Raw genomic sequence first — 26,855 nt, forward strand, 5'->3', positions numbered from 1 at the left:
ATCAAAATTTATGCTACATATTATATGATAAATGCGAAATTTAGCTTGTTTGAATAGTTCTATGGAAGATTGTCAATAATAGTAATGATATCAAAATTACTGCACAAATTTTGATGACCATCGCAGTATTGTAGACCTATAAAAAAAGCAGACAAACTATTAAAGGACTATCTTTTTTGTGAGAGGCTTGTATTACATAAATCAAAACAATAAGTCACAAACCGTAATACAATATACATGATTAAAACATACACTTTATGAAACGTATATACATTGGTATATAGAAATCTAAGAAAGAAATATATAAAAAAATCTAGAAAGTAAAGCTTTTTTAGTAGGTCTTATCCATACAGAGAGATTATGTCTACATACCTATAGCTAATGTTACGCTAATCTCATGTTAGGTCAAACTGGCTTAGAGGGATCAAGCTCTTTTGAGGTCATTTAGATCGTACGATGTGACCATAAACGGAATTTGGAACAAAATTGTGTGGAAAGGGGCAATTATCGTCTGGAAATTGGTTTATAAATTGTCTTTGTGCTTGGTTGTATAGGCTAATTTTGTTTGTGTATTGATTTTAATGTAGTGATGAATTTTAATTATTTTGAGGGTATATAGAACATAGTTATTAACGCTTTTAATTAACGAAGAATATGTAACTACATTTATATACCTATTATTGAAATACATAAGCGAAAGCTATATAAGTCTGGGGTCTATATTTTGATGTAAGGAACTTTGTTCAATATTTTTTTTTTTATAAGAACCATTATACACTACTACTTAAGAATTTTACATACCCTATGTATATTATAAGTAATAAAATACTTATATCAATTAGGTACGATACGACACGATAACGATACGATTTGATCGTATCGCAGTCGTGTCGTATCTGCAATATCTATTCGTAAAGCTAACCGGATTTTCTCACATCCCCGTAACATACTAAATTAAACAACACCCCGTCGACGTGTTTACTAATTTTATGGAATATATTATCTTACATAATATTATGTGCTAGTAACACATGTTCTTATACAAATAACGAAGCTATTGTTACGTCTTAGATTGTGTTTGTTTTGAATAATTGTTTCATCTTGGTGTTCATATTATTTGTTTTACATTACGTTACTTCTCATAGAGGATTGAGTTAATACTAGGTACATATAGATGTTTATGGTAAAGTAAAGGAGAATGTAAACATATAAATTATTTTAAACAATTAATTTAGGTATATACCGAGTGTAATCGTTAAGTGTGCACAAGTGATTATTCCGTAACTATTGCAGATATCAAAGAACTTAAAATTGATATCTAAAGTACTATTGAATAAAATGGCAATAATAACATTTAAAAAATAGAACGAGAAATATCCAAAAATGTTACATTAACTATAAAGCCAATATCACAACCAAAAATTATACTTACCTACATCAATTTAAATCGGTATGTTAATCCTACACCTTGGATCTAAATTAAACGTCAGAATTCGATAGACCGTGGTAAACCACAGCTATCGTATCAATCTGGTAAAGAACAGACAGCTACGAAAACTAGGTTAAAAACAATCTATAGTGTAATAATAAAAGCTCAATTGTTTTTGTTTGGATGCGCTTATCTCAGGAACTACTGGATTTCATAAATTATTTCTCAGTTTGATATACGCGCTTATCTCAGGAAAGTGTTCTATTCGATGACAAAAATTACAATATTACTGTGATATGTACATGAACCCTGAGTGCTATATTCTATATAATATCTACTAGGAAGCCAGAATATAATGCTAACAATTAATGTAATTTTTTTATTCAAATACTCAATTTGCGTAAATATAAATGGTCGCTTAAAATGACAAATTCACATAATAGAGGTACATTAATCTGATTGTAGCCACAGACGGATTACCTACAATCATAAATTCATATTCACTATGAATAATCTAATAGTACTCTATGACCAATGCACGTGGAAATTAAATCTTAAATAATGATAGCTTAATATGTAAACGAGAATAAAGTGAGTAATAGATTTTAGTAATACCTACGTACTACGTACTAGAACGACAAAATTTCTACTAATTTTTATCGTTAAAACTGGTAAACCAGTTTACTAGAAACAGGATTAATATTATTAAATGATTTTGTGTCTGTTTATCTTTACGTTAAAAAGGTAATTTATTTATTTATTTATTTATTCTTCACTGTATTGGAAATACAAGTAGTTAAAAAGGTTAATTAGGTATATCAGTTTTTATCAACAGATTACAAGGGCAAATCCCTACTCTTATAACGCACATAGAATAACAGAATAAAATAATTATAATACTTTTTCTTATAATAGAAAAACAAGTGTAAACAATAGATGTGGCTTTATATAGAGAAGAACAAATTAGATTCAGCTATATGATGCCATACTACATCATACAACCTACGCTGTACTGTCCGCAACACTTAGATGATATTTTTCTTATGTGGCTAGTGCTCTTGCATTCTATAATTTTATAAAATAAGTAACTACAACTAAAAAAGTATATGTTTTCTTTTAATATATGATGTATATTAGCAAGCAAAATATATAAAATATGACCAAAATATATATTATATAAGCCAAAGTTGACCAATCTTAATCGCGATAATGTCGTGTTTGAAATTCGGACACTATGTACAATGGAAATAATGCTGCTTTAAGACATCATAAAATTAATACCTACCTTTTGCTGAACCAAACCTCCCATTGGGATAAGCTCATAATTTTCATTTAATCCCTATAGTAGTTAATTAAGAGGTTATAAGGAGCTATTAGTCATTGTTAAAGACTTATACACGGATTAATACGTAAACTTTTTTTAATGATTTATTCTGATTTTTCAAATACTTACTAACGAACGAATTGAGTCAGTTTCACTATTTGCTGATAGTGTTCCTAAAATTCTTATTATTTGTAATTTGTACCGTGGGTGGACCTGGGTTCGATTCCCGGTGGAGAAAAAGAAAAAAACAGTGTCTGGCAGGACATAAAAGGAAAGGAAGACACCTATTCAAACTCAAACTCAAACATTTATTTATTCAATTCGACTTCTTCTAGAAGCACTTTTGAATCGTCATTACATATTTTTTACATTTACCATGTTATTTGTCTTTAAGAAAATCGATCAGTGAAACAGGTGTATACATATTACCTTAGCATATTACATAATGCATCTGCCCCTTACCAATTAGAAGACACGGGACTTTTCTTAGAACATAACTAGGTTAAGTTCTGTTTAGCTGAACATAGCTGTATGTTCTGTTTCGCTTATCTGTGAAGGTAAAGTGGCTACAATTTAAACAACAAAACACTAGAATATGATACACAATCCAATACCACGATTCGAGATCATGTATTCAAACCCACGCTCAGCACTTTGCTCCAGCAATTCGCTTGATTTCCTATCTATTTGATTTATTTGTATATAACGTATTACGGTATGTGGATGTTCTTTCTTGTGTCGAAATATACGTTGGTTGTAATTTGTTGGAATAATAATGGTGTTATAGATAATCTTGAACATTGTGATAGTTAATTAATGCTGAATTGTAATAGCACCTTTTTTATCTACATTCTTGCAAATAAATGTAATTTGAATTTTATTTTTATTTTTATTGTATGATAGGGAAGCGCTTGACTATCTCGCTTGATGGAAAGCTGAGATGTGGCCTAAGATGGAGCGCGCTTCCCTAGAAGGTACCTGTTCACTCAATTTGTGTATTATAATGTGATAATATTTGTAGCAATAAAGCCACGAGATAAAATGTTTTGAAAGAACTAAAAATTTAACGATTACTTTAGTTTCGTCAATTTCTACGACTTAAAGGTAAATTTTAAACATTTAATGGCTGTTGAAACGATATCTTCCTCAAGTTTTTACCCTACAAGACTAAACCTGATTTTTTTTAGTCTAAGAATCGAACATGGAGCTCTTCGTCAGAATAATATGTGTTAACCAGTGTACCCAGACGGACTGATTGTGGTAAATGATTTTCTGTATTTGAAAAGAGGGATTTCTATTGTTAGCTTTACGGCCAGTAATAAATGTCACAATACTTCAATGTACAAAGCTTTTGTACATTTCATTTATTGGTATTAAATTATTTATCTCTATAGACTGTTTATTGAATATTGTTGTAAAACGGTTTTGTACTATTTTGGTAAAGGAGCTATTGACTTATATACTTTTCAAAAAAATTAACAGTGTTTACGAATATGATATAAACAAGAATGTGTCTCATTTTACCCTTCTCAATTTGTACCAACTTTCTTTTTCTTCTCTTGTCTTAACGCTTTAAATAAAACTAAAATTTATTTTAATAAAGCCTTATAATTTGACCTTCAAATAAATACATTTTTTTTAATGCTAGTTACTTTCAAAATTAACACTTTTTAAATTCTTAATACCTATTTAAATTACAGCATGTTTTTGTTCTAAAGCGTATAAAATAAATAACTATAAGTGAAATATAAACACATCCCATCACAATCGCATAATTATTCCCCAATAACATCCTCCTGACTGTAATTAAAACAAAGATATTCTAACACAAATAGCTGCATGTCATATGCAGTCGTGGTTGACCGCGTATCTGTAGCACACAAAACCGCAAAACCATCATACAATGCTCACTGACTGACTTCAATATATAAGTACCTATGTACTATTAGTATAGTATCTGTGGTACTTTAATTGTTCATCTCTTTATGTAATATGATAAAGCTGAAGAGTTTGTTTGTTTGAACGCGCTCTCAGGAACTATAGGTCCGATTTGAAAAATTCGGTCTTAGATAGCCCATTTATCGAAGATGGCTATAGGCTATATATATTATCACGCTAAGACCAATAGGATCGGAGCAATGCGGGTGAAACTGCGGGGCACAGCTAGTATATAATAATAGTATTTAAGTGTTATCTGTATTTTTGTGTGGGTGCATATTTAAATACTGACGGCTACGTCTAGGAAAATTCGATTTTTTGCGTCGAATTTATTTTATTTGGATATTTTATTAATTAGAAATTATATAAATTTCATACTGTTTATTTACCTGTGAAAGAGGAATGATATTAAATTAATAATGATTGAGTAAACCTCAGATTTATCTTTTATTGACCTACATTTAGCGAGTATTTATCAAAAAAGTAAAAAGTAAACACAAATATTATGTTCGACGAACGCGCAAAATTCATATTCAAATAGAATTTTGATCATATTTATATTTGCGTATTTATAAACAAATATTATGTTGCAAAAAATAGTGGCAGTCGCAATTTAAAATAACTTTAAAAAATAAACATTCAAAAAATTAAATATACATACTTTTATTTAATGTTTTATTTATTAAACAATTAAGTGTCAACGAGGAGTCATATTTTTGTTTTATATATTTTTAAACTAGATTTCTGCCCGCGGCTTCGCCCGCGCAGTCAAAGAAAAACCCGGATAGTTCCCGTTCCTGTGGGATTTCCGGGATTGCGTCATTTTCCCGGGATAACAACTAGCCTATGTCCTTTCTCGGGTATCAAAATAACTCCCAAATTTAATGTAAATTGGTTCAGTAGTTTAGGCGTGATTGAGTAACAGACAGACAGACAGAGAGAGTTACTTTCGCATTTATAATATTAATAATGGATTGCGGATGATATTTTGACATTTTAATTATAAAATTTTTCAACATGGGCGATATTATCGTATAAAGTCCTATGGAGCTTTGAGATATAGTTTTAATTTATTCATAAGAGATCACTGGCCTTAGAAATTAGAATCAACATAATCAAATTCATAGTATTAATGACTCAAATCGCCATGTTCTTTTTCTGTTTAAATAGAACAAATTCAATATAAAAATTTCAGGCGTGTCATGAATGTGTCTGCAAAAAATCAGCTACATCAGACGGGTCGTATAGAATCGCAAAGTTGACCTAAACATACAGAAAAAGTAAAATATAAGATTGTACATACGTACTTGTTAATACGTCTGTATTGGCAGAGGCTTTGTATCGAAAATTTATATCTGATTTTTAAATATTTGACCCCTATAACCTTGGGAGCGTCGCCCAATAAGCTCTTTAGAATCGTTTATAAACAATGAATATTATCGTTGAATTTAAGAGGCGTTTGTGGAATATTTTTGAGATTCTATCAATTAGTTTTAAAGAAGTATGTGAGTGTCTAATATCGATCTCCTATACGACAATTTTATGTTCTGTTTATGCTCTTTCTGTGCGAATTTAGTATGCAATAAATATTAGGTATATCTATCCTAAATTGCAGTCGTATCATTAGTTTTTAATATTTGTTGGTAAGACTCTAAAATAAGAAGTTATTATATACATCATACATAACGAATTTTAACCATACCAACCATGTTCGGCTTTTCTGAGTAGGTAGTATGATATTAAAAGCGATCTTCAAAGTTCAAAATCTGAGACTTCCCAAAATAATGTGCAAAAATGAACAAAAAGACCTCAATTATCAAAACGAATGTTTATCGTATTTAACGACGTTTTAAATTATATCTACTAAAATAGCATGTAAAACTTTGTAAGACTAGAAATAATAAGGACATTATTTTAAGTTGACTTGACGTTGACGAGTTTAGATTCGTTTATTAAAATTAAGTTTTATTCTCAACTCGTTTACATTTAACAAAAAGGTTTTGAATCTATATTTTGTTTATTTTGATTTATTCTTATACTTATATCATCAGCCTCTAAAATAATGTCGAAATTAATGTAATACATAATAAAAGAGGTTTCTGTAGACTGTAGGTATAATTTAATATAATGATGGAAATTGATTATACTTTTCTTAATGTTATAGTAACTTATTATTTTATCAAACTAAATTATCCATTCGTACTAAAATTATAAATATAGATGTAGATCTACACGTCTTTCTTCTTTAAATCTGTGAAAGAAAAAGATAGGCTACTTTTCGCGAAAATAAACTTAAAAAGAATGCAATGTCCGGAACAGCGATTTCTATGAATGGGCATTTGTATTAAGAACTTTAGTCGCACGATAAAATGAAGACAAGTGAAATCAAGAGCGGAATTATAAAAAAATAAATTTTAAAATAAATATGTTAATTACACTCCAATATAAACCTCACATTATTTAGCTTTAATTATCCTATACTAGCTGTCTCCTGTGCTCCTGTTGGTCTTAGCGTAATAATATATACCTAACTTATAGCTTATTACTTGATAAATGGGCTATCTAACACCGAATGAATTTTTCAAATGGGACCATTAGTTCCTGAGGTTAGCGCGTTCAAACAAACAAACAAACTCTTCAGCTTTACATTATTAGTATAGAAAACCTTCTTCACATTATTTAGTATCAATTATTAGCCCTATAAATATATCAGTTCTGTTAATAAAACGTTGTTTTAACGCTCATGTGTATCCATATCACTTACCATGAATTACACTGATTACATTGCATGAAACCACAAGGCAGCTATAGCACCTAAGTTTAATTAATATAGTTCACACATCGCTTGTATATCGAGTCGATAGAACTAATGAAAAGTCAATAGTCTGTTATTTACAGGTGCAATGTTGAACAGTGCTTGTAATCTATTTCGGCTATTTTTTAGTAATGTTAGGTACCTATGTGTGTACAGGTAACATACAGGTATATTATTGTGTATTAAATTCGTGAAGTAAATTATTAACGTGCCACCCTATGTAACACCCTATGTATATTGAAATTTTTATATATAAACATATTTTGTCTATGAAATGAAATTAGTTTTACTGTATTGTACACGTTGGTCGTGGTACTACATTCATTATCTCAGACATAAAATATGTTTCTTACAAACACTATAATGACTACAACAGTCAATATAAAGGAGTTTTACTATCCCATTGTTTGGATTTTGTTCTTGTTTGGCTACCTAAGTACAAATAATCCTCAATCCCCAACCATGTTACGCCAAAATTCCTCCAACAAAAAGGTATTCTTAAAAATAAATCCGAACATCTAATTACGTGAACATTTCAACAAAATGTCTTACCTTCTAAATGCCTTCTAAGCTGGTTAGCAATGAATTATGCCAAGATTAATATCAATCAAGATGAACGATGTCACTCGGTATTTGTGTAACGTCACGGCTGACAAACTTTTAGATATTTTGACAAAGTTCTGAATTTGTCGGCTTTGTAAAAAACATTTTTTGATGAATTTTGTAAAGATTTTAGCGAACAATTGTGTAAATTCTCTTGAAATTTAGAATACCTATTTTGTTTGAACCAAATAGGGTAGATAACCTAGTTTTATAACTTCTTATTCAAAAAGATACATAAAAATATATTATAGAGAGTATAATATAGGCGCTTAGTATAATAGGCGATAGGAAGATAAACAAAGATGTATAGCAAAATAATATTTATACAGTCTTTTATTAATTTTTGTAGGTCGAAACAGAAAAAAGTATCCTTGTTGTTATTCAAAAAAGTATTATATTATTTGATCTGATTTAATGAAACTTATGCAACAGGTTAATAAAGTATGACAATAAATTACCCATGATATGATATATATTTTTCTATATACATATTAGATACTAGCTTACCGGCCGCGGCTTCGCCCGCTTTGTCTTAAACCTAATAAATTATATACTAAAACCTTTCTCTTGAATCACTCTATCTATTTAAAAAAACCGCATCAAAATCCGTTGCGTAGTTTTAAAGATTTAAGCGTACATAGGGAAATAGGAACATGGGGACAGAGAAAGCGACTTTGTTTTATACTAGGTAGTGATACTAAACAGTATGTTTTATACGGTATTTCAAGTATTTACGGATATATGTAATATGTTATTTTCAACGTGGATTGACCGCCCATCGTTTTCAGAACGGAAATTGCTCCAAACGCTGCATTTCACATTGTGTTTAGAAATCATGTTTTCATCATTTTATCAGCCGTACTAGTTTCCTTCTTTATTCCTCGAATAATAAGCTTTACTTCCTTATGAATAGACTATATTCGTCTGCGTTTGACACAAATCTTTTGATTTAGCGCCGTATAGAAATGTACTAAAAATATATAGAAAATTCGTTGTCAAAAATCGTAGTACAAAAGATTTATAAATTTAGTATGTGTGTTAATAGTATTACTTGATTACAATCATTATATTTTGTGGTAATCCCCCGTAATAAATAATGCACTGAATTCTATCCTACTAATATTATAAATGCAAAAGTCTGTGAATATGTGAGTGTTTGTTACTCTTTCACGCAAATAATACTGAACCGATTACAATTAAATTTAGCATACATATATAGAGGGTAAATTGGATTAACACATTGGATAGATTTTATCCCTGAAATCGAACGGGAACGGGAACTATGCGGGGTTTTCTCTGAAATCGCGGTCGAAGCCGCGGGCGGAAAGCTATACTAGCTACTTACATATTTTCCGTGCAGTTGTTTAGTTTCCATATAATAATCTACATTTTATTAGCTGTTAACAAAACAAGTGATAACTGCGTTAAAAACAACCGACCTCAAACTTGCACTTGCAACATTTACAAATACCTACAGACAACAATGCTCATAAAATAAAAACTACTGGGCCTATCCAAATAAAATTTTTATAGGACCAATTCGACACCATCCCGCATCGAACAAAAAAAGAATCACGTAAATCGGTTTAGAAACCTCGGAGTAATCGGTGTACATACATAAAAAAAAACATACCGGCCTAATTGATAACCTCCTCCTTTTTTTTGAAGTCGGTTAATTAGTAGATAACATATTGCTCCTTTGCTTTCAATTGCATTTGACTCAAGAATAATTGAACGTAAACATGCTACGTAATAAGTTTTCAGTAATTATGTATTCAGATAAAGTTATTTCTATCTAATGAGAAATGATGGTTTATTGCACGTTCCAAAGAAGTTATGTTTAGTTTAGGAGCTGGTTAATTACTCGATTGCCAATAGTGCATATTCATTTGATACTGTCTTATAATAATACTGCATTGATAATCTTTAAGCATGCATTTGACTATAAATTATTGATAGTGTCTAGTATAGCCACAGTTTTCATTAATTACGGTTTCATTAATAATAATTGTAGTAGCATCACGGAGCTATGAATCTGTGAATATGAAGTAGCTTATGTATCATTCTAAAGATTAAATTGTTCAATTAGGTGTATATATATCGTGCCATAGTAAATAACGAAAATTGAGCCTGTATTTAAAAACGTTAACAATCGTCCGTTAAAATAATATTCACATTCAAATTCAAATTCAAATTCAAATTCAAATTCAAATTATATTTATTTGCAAGAATGTAGTTACAAATTATTATTGTATCCAAGAACAATATTCCTCGACATTATACTGTATAAAGCGAATGGCTTGTACAAAGTTAAGGCTATATATAACCTATCCCTTTATTAATTTTAGCATACACGTGCAAATAAAGACCTTAAGTGGATTCTCTGGACTTACTAATTAAAAATGTCAAAGTAACGGAGTTGAAAAAGTTTAAGCTTCCCGGGAAAATACAGGTGGATGGTGAGTTATTTAAAATTGAACTTTATGTGTGTGGGCTAAAGCGGATATTGGTGGATTTGTAAAAAACAATAAAGCTTTAGTTCTAAAATCCTTTTACTGCAGTTTCTAGTTCTGTAAATGTTTGTAATGGGGTAATTTTTAAAGTGGAAACGTTTCTGCACAATGTAAATGTGAATTTACAAACGTTTGGTCACATTTGTTATTTTAATTTTAATTTATGAAGTCAAATTGATTAAATTTATTCCTTTCGTTATTGTGATATTGAGTAACTAATATATACAGCTTTATATTTTGTATTAGCTTCCCGCACATGGATTCACTCGTTTTGTCTAAAACTTAACACATCATTATATTATACGATAGCACTACAACCACTTTATCTATTAATAAACCTTATAAAAATCCATTGCATTGTTTTTCCCTACAATATTAACTGCATACGTATCTATATCAACTCTAGTACAAAAAATATTCAAGAAGAAAGCAAAAACATATTATTTCTGAAACAATAAAGTCTAAAACGTTCTTACGGAAAAACCTATTTTCTGTCTGTTCAATTTCTGAATTCAGAACTTTTATCATTCGAACTCCATCTTCATAAGAAATATTGCTTCTTATTATTTTTTCAATTTTGCGAACGTTGAGACAATTTATTACGTATTAGAAATTCCGATATTAATATTGATATCGTATTCGTTTTATTTGGATATTTTTTGGGAAATAACTTCATTTAAATTTAGGAATATCATTTGAAAATCAAATTGGAAAGAATCTTAATATTATATACTATCAATAATATCGTCGTCTCAAGGATGTCTCTATAATAACCAAGAATTTTATTTTAATCATAATATAATTTACTATACCGGCTATGTCTTGTGTGGAAGGCGTCGGTCGCCTCTAGCACAGGTTTATACCTAGTTGAGGCGATCGTCGAGTTCAAATTGTATTGTGTTGTGTACCTATTACTTAGTACTAAATAAACGATTTTTATTTTTATTTATTTTTTAATTAGGAGGTAGGAAGTTGAGAGTAGTAAATAAATATTTTTAAAATGAAACATCACTTTCCTGCTCTATAATCTTGAAGGAGATGGAATTTAGATTTGTAGAGCTAGCGCGCAAGAGCAACTTTTGTCTCCGCAACTATTTTGTCTCCCCCATTCAACTCTATGGGCTAATAAAAAAGTCTCCCGGGAGTTGCGTCGCTACGTGCGCGAACTTTCTTAGAGCTAGCGCGCAAGAGCAACTTTTGTCTCCGCAACTATTTTGTCTCTCCTATCAACTCTATGGGCTAGTAAGAAAGTGCGCGCACGTAGCGACGCAACTTCCTTTAGATTTGATGGGAGAGACAAAATAGTTGCGGAGACAAAGTTGCTCGTGCGCGCTGGCTCTTACTAGCCCATAGAGTTGATGGGAGAGACAAAATAGTTGCGGATACAAAAGTTGCTCTTGCGCTCTAGCTCAAACAATTGCTGGCGTGATAGTTATTGATATTCATTTTATATTATAATAAGGTTGATATAAATGAGCAATAAGTATTTGCAAATTAAATACATAATATCAAATGTATATATTATTATATAATGTATCTGTTTCCATGTTTTTGAAGGGCAATGCTAAAGTGTATTAATTGTACTTTGAAATGGAAAATGAGTGAGTTAATGAGTTGATTAATTATAACAGTGCTCTTATTACGGTTTATATTTGAGTTTTATGATTTCGAATTGAACATGTTAATTGCCAGCTTTCCGCCCGCGGCTTCGCACGCACTTCACGCGTAGCAGATGTTCGTCTACATTTTAATTCGTATGTATAAAATTTGGAAATATACTTTCAAAGTTTTATATTACTTTTTTTTCTGACAGATAGAATGAACTAGAATTTAATAACAGTGATGTCCTGACTGTTGCTATAGGTAAACCAGAATCTGATGGCAATTGGGGAAATCAAAATTTTGAGTGTGCAACCCTAGGGAAAATGGACTGACCGATCTTGATACTGCTTATTTTTTATTTTGTCCTCAACATCATTAGTCACATTACATAAGTGAACAATACTGTACCAAATAATGAGATATCCACTTAATATTTTGTAGGTACTACTTACATGTATAATATACATATTACTTTATCTATGTAATACATATTATTATTTACACATACCTATATTTGTATATTCAATATCATTAAGCCATGTAAAAATATGGATGTAATGATAATGCAGATCAAAACTAGATAATGCTAATATTTTTTTTTATAAAATAAAATAAAATAAAACTATGTTTATTTTCGTAAGTAATAACAGATACACAAATAATTATAAAATTGACTTGGACAGCTTGGACTTGACGTAAAGCCGTATTGGAAACTCCTGTAATAAGTTTTCATAAAATTATATTGTAATCAAAAAACAATATTATAGTTAGTTACCTACTTATAATATTTTTAATTTTAAGTATCAAAACGGGTAAGTCCAATTTACCAATAAAATATTCAAAATTGAAAATTGTGATGTGTTTGACCCTTCTTCATCGAATGTTTTTCTATACACATTATAAACAACACCTCTTGCTTGTGATCGCAGCGGCTTTTTCGACACCTTCGAAGATTTTTTAGACAAAATCCTAAAAATTATTCAAGAATTGCAAAGAAGACAAATAATTTGACAACCATTTTGATAGTTGTCAAATAAAATTGCCATATGAAAATCTTTTATTTCTTAAATATAAATATGCCATCAGATTCTGGTAGACCTATATTAGCAATGGTACGCAAACGTCTAAAATCTAAATGAAGACATTAGTTTTTCTGTATTTACTATATTTGGTACCTATTTGTACTGAATATTGCCATGGTATATCATCAATTTAAAAAAATATGTACGGGTATCATTTACATTATTATGATTCAAAATTATTACATGCTTACATAATATATCGTTACTTAATATCGTAACGATAAAACGTTAATTCTACAAATAGTCGATGCAAATTTGCTAGATGTAGAGTCACGTAGAGTCTAGAGTATAGATTATAGACAGTTAATTAGACGACTAATATATAATATTACTAGCTTTCCGCCCGCGGCATCGCCCGCGTTTTCATAGAAAACCCCGCATAGTTCCCTTTCCCGTGGGATTTCCGGGATAAAACCTATCCAATCTCTCAAGTTGGATCAAACTGCACATGGTGTGTGAATTTTATTATAATCGGTTAAGTGGTTTAGGAGTCCATTGAGGACAAACATTGTGACACGAGATTTATATATATTAAGATTTTAAAAAGGCAATATACATTTTGTTCTTACTCAATTACCGTAACGATTAAACGTAAACTCATATAGTATACCACCTATAGTACAACATAAAGCTAGTTTGTCAGCTGAAGTTCCTTTATCTTCTATGGTCATAGATAGTAAATAATATCTACTGATAAAACATAATAGTTATATAATATATAGAAAGACAAAATATTTGTTAGTCATTATACAAATCGTCGATAAAATGTAAACTAAAATGTCCTTGTTAGCTGACGTTTAATGAAACAGCCAACAATGAACTCCGTAGACGCTAATAGTTCACGATTTGAATTCCAAATAGCAACTGCTTGTGAAACTGCAAGTTTTGTTTTATTTCAAAGACTGCAAGTTTATAACGAGGGCTTCCCGTTTAAGGTGGAACAAACGATGATTATTTGTCCGTTTTCTTGTTTTAGTTTACTGCGAGGGAAAATATACCCCGATTGATCTACAAGACTTACTGTTGAAGTAAAATTTTGAAAAACAAATCAATTGATAATTCTATAAAAGAGATTATATTATTTTGTTGCAGTTCATTACAATTTTTATTAAAACTAGTTTATACTATGAACACTAGGTACGTTACAAGATGTTCATATTATGTATTTGATATTTATATTTCTTCACCAAACAGAAGTCTTACAGACAATCTATACTAATATTATAAAGCTGAAGAGTTTGTTTGTTTGAACGAGCTAATCTCGGGAACTACTGTTCCGATTTGAAAAATAGTTTCGGTGTTAGATAGCCCATTTATTGATTCATCACGCTAAGACCAACAGGAGCGGAGCAATGCGGGTGAAACCGCGGGGAACAGTTAGTATTTATATAAATGAATTCATGAGAATTGACCGATTCGAACGAAACAAAGTTGTAAACATGTTTACGCAATTAGCGATGAAGAACAAATCATAAAACGAAATCCAATATTTAGAATAACAATATCGAATAATTAGTAAAGTTATTCAAATCCGGCCGCCATTTATTAAGTCCATTACTTAACAAAGATTAATAAATTCTTATCCGGAATCATTTGTAACATTTTGCCAATATCTTTGGCTTATCAGATAATAAACAATCTTGAATAGAAACAGAAACGGTAATTATTTATGGGTCTCAATTTTTCATGTAATATTCAACATTCCATATATTTATTTAAAATTGTAATACAATATTACGTTGCATTTACATGAAACGAGCCAATGCTCATTCTAACCCCACTATGTCATTTTTTTAGTGTAAACTTAATTATTTCGTTATTCTTAGTGCGTTCGAAAAGATTGTATGCAATGTTCTTATACTGAACAACACTGAATACTAGTTTTCGTATACACTAAAAGATCAAAAAAGAATGCTCATGTTCTAGCTCTAGCTCTATGTTTGTTTGACATAAATGCACCGTTAAACATAGCATTATAATTTTTGACATCATAATACATACACACTTCTAATACGCGATAATTACTGTGAGCTGTATCGCATTGTAGTAGTAATTGTACACATTTTGTTGGGTTGCGATCTGCTCGTGATATTGATGTGGCGCCTATGGGCCCGGCAAGATCGCGACCTGTTATGTGTATTTAATTTTAAATAAATAAATAATACCTACATTTTTTAATTCAAGCGTAAATAAATCATACAGTTCCTATTATACTCTTCCTCACTCTCTTCTTAAACTTGAGAACAAAGATCTTTTTATAAGAATCCCATACTATAATAACATACTACCATAAAATATTACAAAAATACGGAATTCGTTTCAGTTTCATTACGTTCGTGAAATATCACAGTCAATTCCTGTTTCCAAGAAAAAACGCAATATCAATGTATTAAGTGACACTACTCAAGTGGAATATTTCCAATCTCATGTTATTTATCCGTTGATGAAAAAGCTATGTAAATTACGCGGGATTTGAACCCTCTTTGCTAATATACTATGTATTATATATTCACGAGGTATTGATTGAAAAGCGGCGTCTTGAGTCACCTGAAGTCGCCTGTAATATCCTAACTTGTATTTTCTTTGATTTTACGCGAGTATTATATCTACCTTTAGAAGTGTAAATTGAATGAATTTAAGAAAGTTAGCGTCAGTTTCCCTGTGACCACGCTCACTGTGAAGTGTTCGAATCGTCGGGTAAAATATCATCCATACTAATATTATAAATGCGAAAGTAACTCTGTCAACAAAAAATTTGGTATGGAGATATTTTGAAACCCGAGAAAGGACATAGGCTACCTTTTATTGCGAAATATGTACCACGGGCGAAGCCAGGGCGGACCTCTAGTAATGAATAAATGTGTGTTTGTTTTTCTTTCACGTCGCAATATAGCGGTTTTATGATTTTTGATGAGTGATACAGACTTCTTTGTACCGCGTTAATATCTAATTCACATGGGAATTGCCTAAACTTAAACATTTATTTAGGATATTCAATGTAACATCGATGTTAACACGATGAATTACAATGAGGACACTATAATATTTTTTGTTTGACTATGATAATACATGATTCTTTATAGACATTTATCTTGTTCAGAATGGATTGATGTTTTCGTGACTTTCCCAACAATCGATTTTATTATATGTTAAGGATATATTTGAAGAGATATTTATTCTTATACTTACTTAATTTGAGATTGAACACACTTTGACAGTATTTAAAATATTGTTTATCGATATATTTTCAATGTGTGTAGCAGAATAAAACATCTATACAGAGGAATCAAATACCTTTATTTCAATGGAAGTTTGTTTAAATTTGTTATCCTTCTTCGTATAACATTTGACTTGAATAAAACAACAACGTTCGCCTTCAAAACACATCGTACGAGACACAAAGTCATTTGATTACTTTGTTTGTGTTCTCTGGCTTGTCACTTTGAAATATTAAGAACGACTGTGATACGACTCTTGTTCAGAATTCTTGAACATATTAAGAACTAGCGGTCCGCCCCGGCTTCGCCCGTGGTACATATTCACGTTTTCTCTACATAAAAACCATCCTCAAACTTCAAGGAATATTATAAAAAAAGAATTAACGAAATCTGTTAAGCCGTTCTCAAGTTATGCGCTTACCAACACATTTTGGGATTCATTTTTATAAAATAAGATTTCAAAAATCGTAGAAATATAGATTTGTTTCTTCCTGTATTAATTTAAGTTTTAAAAGATAAGCTGGCGCTCGCAGCTTCGCCCGTGTAGTAGCTTCCCTAGAAAAAAGGCCTATATTATGCTAATAAAGATTATAATCGACGTTTGTAACAATTTCATACAGCTCAGCTGTTTTGGCGTATGAGAGTAACAATCATACAAATTCTATACTACATACACGTAAAAAATCTATTATATAGTATTTACACGCATGTAATATTTAAAAACATTGTATATAAAAGAATTAATATTTTCAACTCTTTCATAAAGCTCTGCACATCGTAACTATGGTTAGAGAATTTTATTTTAACCTCAGTTTGAATCACAAAGCGGTCTTGAATTTATAGCCTCGTATAGGCCTTCGAAGGGTCACTGAGAGTGGGTCAGCAACTTTTAATTAAATTGTACACGATTTATGCATGTACAATATACATGTTCATTGATTTTTGACTGCTTTATGTGTATGGGAATAATACTTGGTTTTATCCGCGTATTCGTTCGCGCGATGGTAATTTTTATAGAAAAGCTACTAATCATTTTTTGTAGACACTCGTTTACATCCAAAATATTTTCACATTTATTTTATGAAAATAGTATCAGATTTATCTTAGAAAATAAATTTGGATATCCTTCTATTGATTAATCTTAAATATTATTTTGAGTGAAAATTATACACCTATGGAGGATCTATGCTTGATAACCAGTTTTTTTTATCTTGCGGTCTCGGAGACAAAATTGTTATGTTTTTCTGTGCATTTAACTTTGAATATTATTGAACGATGACAATAAAAAAATGTTATTATTTAACAGCAGTTGTTTGTGTCTAACCCCTAGCATTCAAATAAGCCGAGTTTACATTACAAAATTGAAACTACTGAAGCCCGAGAGTCTACGACTAAATTTATTTCATATTCTGTTTGTATCTCATGCTTGCTTGACTTTAAAATTAAAATCGGAACAAGATTTTCCGTTACACAGAAATTTCTAATTATTTACATATTTGAAACTATTTAACATAAGAAAGAATAAATATACCTTCACGCATTTAGTCAATTTTGTCGAATTAATTAAAAACAATTATTTTATAAACATTAGTATCATATTTAGGAAAAATGCAACTAATCAAAATGTAAATATGTATAGTATTTAAAGTTTACATTAGAATCACTATACAATGCATATAACTATAGAAAATTCGTTTCACATATTACATTTTAAACTACCTAAAACCCACTTTACAAATTGTTGTTATAACGATCAAAACTCTCGCGCGCTCTTGCACTATAATTTTGTGAGCAGATTGGAAGTGGTATATTTTAATGAAGACCCGACATTGGTTTGTAGGCACGTAGCGATGTTTGACACGGCTCTGCGCTCATTTTCCACTTTACCTGTATTTACATGAGCATCATAGGTAATGTAACCTATCTCGTTGGTACGGTACGAAAATCCTACACAAATCACTGTAGATTATGTTGAACTTTGTTTAATGTGAATATTTTGACGACAATGACGCGACGTTGTTATCATAGACACGTATAAAAAGTTAGGTACATGTTAGGTAGAGTCAAACTCAAACATTTATTATTATTACTTTCTCTAGAAGCATTTTTGAATCGCCATAACGTAGTTTTCTCATTAATCATCGGTTCAGAAAACATATTATGCAGAGAAGAGTTGCTATTAGTTATAACTAACATAAGAACAGATTTTAATAATTTTTTTGTATTTGTCTCTACTTGCATTAGCAAAACTGATAAATATATTTTGAAAATGATGTTATTTTTAAGTGTAAGTAATTCATAATCAATTCATTGTTTATCACATTATATATAATTATTGAAATTGGTGTTATATTAAACGAACTGAATAGTCATTATCAAAATCAATCCAATCAAATCAATCTTTGTGTATTTTGGTTTTAAATTACATATTTGTTTATTTTGCACTATCTATCATATAATGTTCAATTATCAACTATCGATTCTGCTTTTAAAATAAATGTTCCAAGCTCATTCGAGCAGATATTTAAAAGGTCAACCACGACCAACCCCAAGAGCAGTTATTATATTATAGTGTAGCAACACAGACAGAAATAGGACGAGTAACAACTAGATGGCCATTACAATGGGCCACCTTCACAATGGGCTACGTTGGCCCAACAAATGATCGTCGATGTTTGCCGCCTCTATGCCCTCTACACTGTCGTGATTGCCTTTACTCTCCAAACGTAGCCCATTGTGAAGAGGGCCCATTAGGTGTTCTTTGAGGAAGGGAATGTAATAAAGCCGCTGTATCCTACACGAAATAAGCACATACGGATTTTGCTGCAGCGCTTAAAGCGCTGTTTTGCTTGCTCCATGTAATCATGCATTTTTTCTGAAAAGCAATTTTAGCTCTAATTGTTTTTGGCTGCAGCGATAAAGCGGCTGTATGGCCTCTACAAATAACTTTTCAATCAAGCTTTAGTATAATCCGCACAGAAATTGTTTTAGTTTGTTGTTTCCTTAACTATAGCGATAGTTTTTGATAGTATTATTTGTATTTAAAATATATTTTCTAATGTAGTGCGGTTTGTCTTAAAATGCTCTATATCGTACAAGCTTCAGATAAACGTTTTGCAGCCTTTACATAAAACTATCTGTGTAATAAATTCCTCCCATAATCTTTCTCCTAATTGTTTCTATACAATACTTATTAAAAATGAATAATAAACATCAATACAACTTTCCTTTTTAATACCATACACGAATGGTTTATTTATTGATACACTTAGCTTTTCAAAATTGAAAAATACTCCCATACATCCCCATAAAGAACTGGCAGAAGCAATCTTCAAGATATCCGGAACTTTTCAATTTACGTAAGCAAATTTGTACCAAGCGAAGCACACTTGATTAGTTTACTAAGGTCAAGATTAGCTTATCGCAGCCTATTTCGTCGCATAATAGTTTTTTCATCAAATTGTAATATGACGTGGGTTGGTATTGACAGTTCTGATAATATGATGATGTGTGATATTATGTGGCTTTAAATTGTGTTTGTAAATAAATAAAAAATAATGTCTCTGGACAATATTCCAGAGGTGGCGCGAACACCCTGTGATGGCGGGTGCCTTTAAAAAAAAAAAAAGATAATATGATGATGCATACAATTTGTTTATCAACGTCCCTCACGTTGGCGTAATAAATATATATTTGTTTTTTTTGTAGTTTGTAGAGAAAAGTATTATAAACTAGCTGTGCTCCGTGGTTTTCCCGGACGAACCGGTAAGCAAAATCAAGTATTTCTAAAGATTATGTGCTATAGCATAGGGAAAACCACTAAACGTATTTTGATAATATTTGGCAGTGATGTAGCATGCTATCTTGGTACGTACTACACGTACCAGCATAGCATGCTACATCACTGTCAATTATTATCAAAATACGTTTAGTGGTTTTCCCGAAAAGAAGTAACAAACATACATACATTGCATACATACTTTGATTGATACATACATCTTTGCATTTATATTATTAGTACTATCGATATCGAATAAAATATAATCACAACTGTTTCTGCACGCTTAGATAATTAAAAGTTTGCGAGAATCATGGAGTAAATTTAACGAGGCGTTAATTAAGAGATCTTAATTTTCTGGTTGTAATGAGTACGAATAATTTGCTTCAGAAAACACCTACGTTACAACCATCATTGTTGTTTTAATCGTTGGTATTGATATAGATAAGTGGGTAAGAAAGATATTAAAACCAGAGCTTTTCCGACACGAAATGTATCTAACTATCGTTAATACTTATTTATGGTAATTCAAATTTTTGCTGTAAAAGTGTAAGTTAGCAGTAAAGTATTTTACTAAGAATTTAAAATATGTAAAATCAACTATTATTATAATATCCCAAATTGCCCTAAATACTCCCAACTCTTACTAGAATAAAAACGTAAAAGTATCATCATTATGAGCGGATGTTATACCACGTAATACCAAACATAACCCTTAAAAAGTGGCACAAGGAAATACATATGTATGAGAAATACTTAAAGAAAAGAAGTCCATAGTGAGCTCATTAAATAAACGGTTACCATGGTAACGCTTATGGCAGTTCTTTACGAAATGCGAACAATAAAACATAGCGAAATTTATATTTCACTTTGAGGTGACAAATGGGTTGCCATATTCAACATGGTTTATGTAAACGCAAGGCATTTTACTCAAACAAAAATGTTCCGTAAAAATACATACATTCGTTGTTTAGTAAATTGTTACTTGCATGAGTCGACGAATGTAGTATTTTAGGTTAGTAACAATTTGATAGTCAAATCACTTACGCTGGAACATAATGTAGTACAAATTTATTGGAACAACACAACATTTCGTTGTTAAAATTTCTCATTTTTCAATTTCCAAATTTTAACACGAATCGTGCTAAATATCTCTGAAACAATTTGCTTGAACAACTAGGTTATTAAAGACTCCCGAATAGGGGCTGAATAAGTATTTCTATTTACTACGACGAAGCACGCTCCATCGCTCAAAGCGCGATCAAAAAAAATATCTCTATACAATATAGTAGATTGATAGAATTAAGTAGGCATTGTTTCATGATATAGAACATTTAAATATAGGGTTGTGAATAAAATATTATCTTAATGACCATCATCTCATCATATCATCATCCGCTCGGGGCTCAATGGTTTAACATATTATACTCACAATATCTCTGGCACTGTGGGTACATAATGGGTGATTTGGAGCACTTACCACCAGGTGACGCGTCTGCTCTGTTGCCTCCTATTGCATAAAAAAAATATACCCGCATGTTTGCTCTACAAATAAATACATATTTTACATGGTAGACATTTTATATTATTACAATATTTAACATTTAAAATGTAGCTCTTAAGAGCGCTTATTCAATTTAACGCAAGTCAAAATCTCCGCGATCTATTACGATAGATCGCGGCTTGCGCTATCCTTTTACTATGAACAGCATAGGTCCACAGGAGAGCGCCGAGCAACATGTCCTCTCTCTGGGAAGGCTCGCTGCCGACTAATTTTAATCGGGTCGCGCGCAGTGTTTTATAGTACTTTAAAAAAAATTGTAGAAAAATAATAGAGGTACCTTAGTTGATTTTTTAAATTTTATCTTATAAGTAATACGTTCTTTTATTGCAATATGTATAAATTATATTCAACTAAGTCAAATATCTTGGTGAAAATAATCATTTTGTCGAGTATAATTTCTAAAAAAATTCACATTGTTCGGATTTTAATTTCGTAAGTTAGGAGTCCAAATTAAAAAAATCTTTTAACTAACTATTTTAATAAGGATTTTTGCAGTTAGTAAAAAAAAATGTGTGTTAGATCTGTCAGCAATTTCAGATATTTTTAGCTTCGAAATTGACACTTAAAGTGAAATCAAGTAATCATCGGCTCAGTTATCTTGATGGTATTCACAAATACTGTATTAATTGAAAAAAACTCTTAACTAACTATATAGACAATAAAATTCCCTAAAATTATTAGTAATTCATATGTTTGTAAGATAAGTGGTTGATGGACAATCTGGTTTGAAAAATCACATATTTGAGCCAAACAGCGCACGGACCGCGTACACGGCCTTAAACTGAACCCTGTTAATTCATCTCCTTTCAAGCACGTAAACAGATTATCTCGAAATACACATTGAAATAAAATCAAAGGCCGTTATTCGTATCCGTATAATCGTGCTTATTTACACGGGCCACTTGTTTCCTTTCGCTACTTATTTCTCTTTCGCTTTTAATTTTAGCCGGGTTACTAGGTAGGGTAATGCCACATTGTAACGTATTTTTTTATTCAAATTTATATTGTGAAGAAAAATATAAAAAAAAAATACAAAATGGCACTCGGGGACTGCCGCGGTAAAGCTATTGCATAGTATGCCTTCAAGCCACACCTCCGCCCGTCGGAGTGGGGAGCGTGAGGTTTTTTCGTTACGGAATTTCTCGATTCGGTCCCCGCGCTCAAGGCCCGCGATAGAAGCTATGCAATAGCTTAAAAACAATATAAGGTAATTCAACGGTAGTATATTTCAATAAATATTTCAGATAAATAGCGTAAAACGTTATGTCTTGAACTACATAATATTTTCATTTCAAGTTTCACCAAAGTCGGTGGAAGGGTTAACCGTAGAAGCATAAGAGACAAACTATTCTGCGCGATTTCATCTGTTATTGAACCTGCTAACAAAAGTAAGTACATAATATGTATTTTATAGCTTCTATTATTCTCGTTCATAAGCTACACCACTAGCAAGTACAATCAAAATTCAATCAAGTGGTTTTTGCGTAATAGAAGAACAAACTTACACACATATCATCCATCTATCCTCCCACATGTTCACTATTATAATATAAGTGGGATATATCTTATGTGTTTTAAATAAAATATACTAAATATAATAACACAAAATAACTCCTGTATAATATATGCATCGTATTAATCATTATTTACATATAGTTTAAACATCTAAATGTGGCTCAACCCTAATGAAATCCAAGGGTTTGTTTATATAACACTGACCCGTAAAGTTTAGAAATGTTTTCACACCTGCTTGCTTATCTTTGAATAAAATTATCATATTGTTTTTATTTTAACTTTTATTTATTTATGATGATACTTGACGCAGTGGGTTGAGTCTCTCAATGCATGAAAGGTAGAGTCTAAAATAGCAAATATTATGTTTATAAAATACTAGCTTTCCGCCTGCGGCCTCGCCCGCGTTTTCAAAGAAAATCCCGCGTAGTTCCCGTTCCCGTGGGATTTCCGGGATAAAACCTAGCCTATGTTGCTCAGTGAAGATGCAGCTTTCTAATGGTGAAAGAATTTTTGAAATCGGTCCAGTAGTTTATGCGTGAAAACCATACATACACACATAATTAAAAACCTTTTCTCTTTATAATATTAGTATAGATGTTGTTTAGTTTTCAGTCCAAGTATAGGAAATAATATTAATCAATTATGTAGTCTATGTCGTTACATAGTACAAAATATTTGATAAGCGTCTATGTTTAAATATTGCTATAACTACCTTTTACATATTGATTATGTTGCTATGATTAAGTATTTTAAATCATATTGTCCTCGATAACACATTAAACTGTCGTACCTACACTTTTCAAGTGTAAAGGCTCACTAGAGCTGCGAGGTAGTATCTCGCTAAGGTCTAGTGGGTAAAGTGACATCAGCGCGAGATGTTTACTTAGAGCGGCAGCGGAGGAGTGCCTTTAGGGTACCAACGGTGACGTTCACAGGCCGAGTCAGCAGGCTTATTGCGCACCCATCAACACGCACTGGACCAGCGTGATGGGTTATTATCTGTCCGAACCTCTTCCCTCATATAAAAAAATAACGATATGAGAAATTATATTGAAGAGTCCTTGAGAGACGCATTTTACTTCAATATTCTGTCTAATAAAAAAAAACAGTACATAAATAATATAATAATCTTATCTCCATCCTAAAGGTAGAACTTTACGGCAGACAATTTCTTGAAAGATGAGATTCTTAGATTTTATATGTCATCATATATTATATTTTAGTTTATTATACAAGTATTATGTGCACAACCACTGCATACTCGTGTATTCTTCACTATTAATAATATAGTTGAAAAAACAAACAAGTACGCTGAGCACACGTGTCAGATGTGAAACTTTTTTGGCAAGATTCAAATAAACCAAAATCGTCACCACTTCATGTTATGCTGGTATTACCATTTAGCGACCTTGAAATTTTACTCTCAACGCGCCTAAAAAAACATGCTTATTGCATAAACTCATGAATTTATTGTAACCAATCCTCCGGGCAAAATCGAATGTAAAAGAGTCGGTTTGAGTGCTAACGGTCAGCTTCACCTGCATGTTAGTATGAAATAGCTATAAAAGGATGTTAAAAAACGCGTTTATCCATCCAACATCAGAACACATAAACGCGAATATTTTATAAATAGAAACGTGTGCAATAAAACCCTTAAAACAACCTATACCATTACTTAAATGGCTGTAAATTGTGATTTAAGGTCCCGTACAACAATTACGGGGTGCTAAAATTTATTTCTCGTGAAGTCGTAACGGGAAAGTCGTTCTTTTCTCTATTACCTTATATTTATGTGTGGTTACTTTTATAGACAAGATTATGACCTTATTTTTCACTCGAGTCACTTGTATGCACGAATGGTTTTAATGAAAATTCATTCCGTAAATGTGAAACATAAAAGTCAGTTAACTGTTTGCATTCGAAACGTCGAGAACAATCGAGTGTTTGGTTTACTTTTTTGTTTTGTATTGTTGCCAATAAATGTTTGCTTGATTGATTTATTAGGAGTTTTTTTGAAGTTCTTTTGGCGCGATGGAGAATAATGATGAGAGTGAATTTCTACGATGCGCGCGCACACCGACACCTAAAAACAGCATGAAGTTAGTTCTAGGTGGTATGTAACTATGTTCAAGTTGTATATTCTAGTATTTTATTCCATACGCTAAAGAAGTATAACTTCTAACGCGTGTACATAAGTACACACACTCTTTTTTTTAAGTTTAATCGAGTGTGTTGGAATATAGTCACACCTAATATATAATAACGGTTCCTTAATTCAAATAGGTAAGCATAATTAGAGTCGTCATTCCTTTAAAGTAAAAGCAATAGCTTAGAAAGCTTCACCAGTATTTCATGAAGCATTATTCCATATTATCTTAGAAAGAAAATTACGAAAATCACGATCACATAGTAAAAATATGCTCAAACTGTATGCAAAAAAAAACAAACAAAATTACAAAGCAAATGTGAAAAAACTGCTATTGAACACATAAGAATGTTAATGGTACCCACTTCCGTCTTTATGTAACTACTCATGTTTAATATTAATTAATTATTATCAACTAGGTATGTTTTCCTTGTCTCTCTTATTGCTAGGTGTTGGCAAAAATAATATATGTTCACAGTGGAAACACCACAAGGAGACATCTTCATGTATCTGTATAGTTAATAAGATCTGTTTTGTCTTATATATGTACCTATGTCTCTGTATGTTTTCCAATAAAGAAAAAAAGAAAAAAAAAAAACGAACAATCTCTTAAAATTGGGAATATGGACAATATTAACAATTTTAAAATGAAGCTAAATATTTTCCAATCTCGCCACAGCCTCGAGAATGGCCACAATGTCATATTGGATTTCTTTAGAAATTTTTATTAAAATTCTTTTGAAACCCTCTGTCGTTGCATAAAAGTTACAGTAACTGTATTTATTTTTGGAAATACAGAAAACGTGAAAAAGTGGTGAATTATATTGATTTAGTGTAAATAATGTGAAAAAGATTATCTACCTAAGTGATGTTTGTTAAATTCGATTTTAAATACTAAACAGTAAATATTTGGTGAGATTTTCGTTACCAAATATTTTCTTTTGCATAATTTTACGTTAAAATTATGAAAATGTTTAAATAACCAGTATTTTTCATACAAATATTTTGAATCACTCCAGAAACAGCTCAAGCATTTATAAAACGCACTTAATGTATCGTATTGATATTTTTATAAAAAGCCAAAGAGACCTATAAAATTAAATTAGCAATAAACCTATATCCGATTCCTATTTGCTTATGAATGTAAAAGAACTTATGAGCTCAGAAAACCAATATATTATCAGAAGTGGGCCTAGGGACTACCCTTTGAACCTTCGAAGGGTTTTGCAAAAATGAGTAGGTATATAATATTCCATATAGAATTATTGGCTATATTGATTTTAAATGGATATTTGAAGTTGAAAAATGTTTATTAACCGACTTCAAAA

The 26,855-nt window shown here is 31.0% G+C and overlaps 1 protein-coding gene across 1 annotated transcript in view; it reads left to right on the plus strand.

Annotated features, from left to right (window-relative positions):
• Positions 1-26,855, plus strand: part of LOC123702910 (dopamine receptor 1-like) — a 96,763-nt gene that overhangs the window by 15,842 nt on the left and 54,066 nt on the right. The window lies entirely within an intron of this gene.

This window comes from Colias croceus, chromosome 24, assembly GCF_905220415.1.
Source record: "Colias croceus chromosome 24, ilColCroc2.1".
Taxonomy (NCBI): Eukaryota; Metazoa; Arthropoda; class Insecta; order Lepidoptera; family Pieridae; genus Colias; species Colias croceus.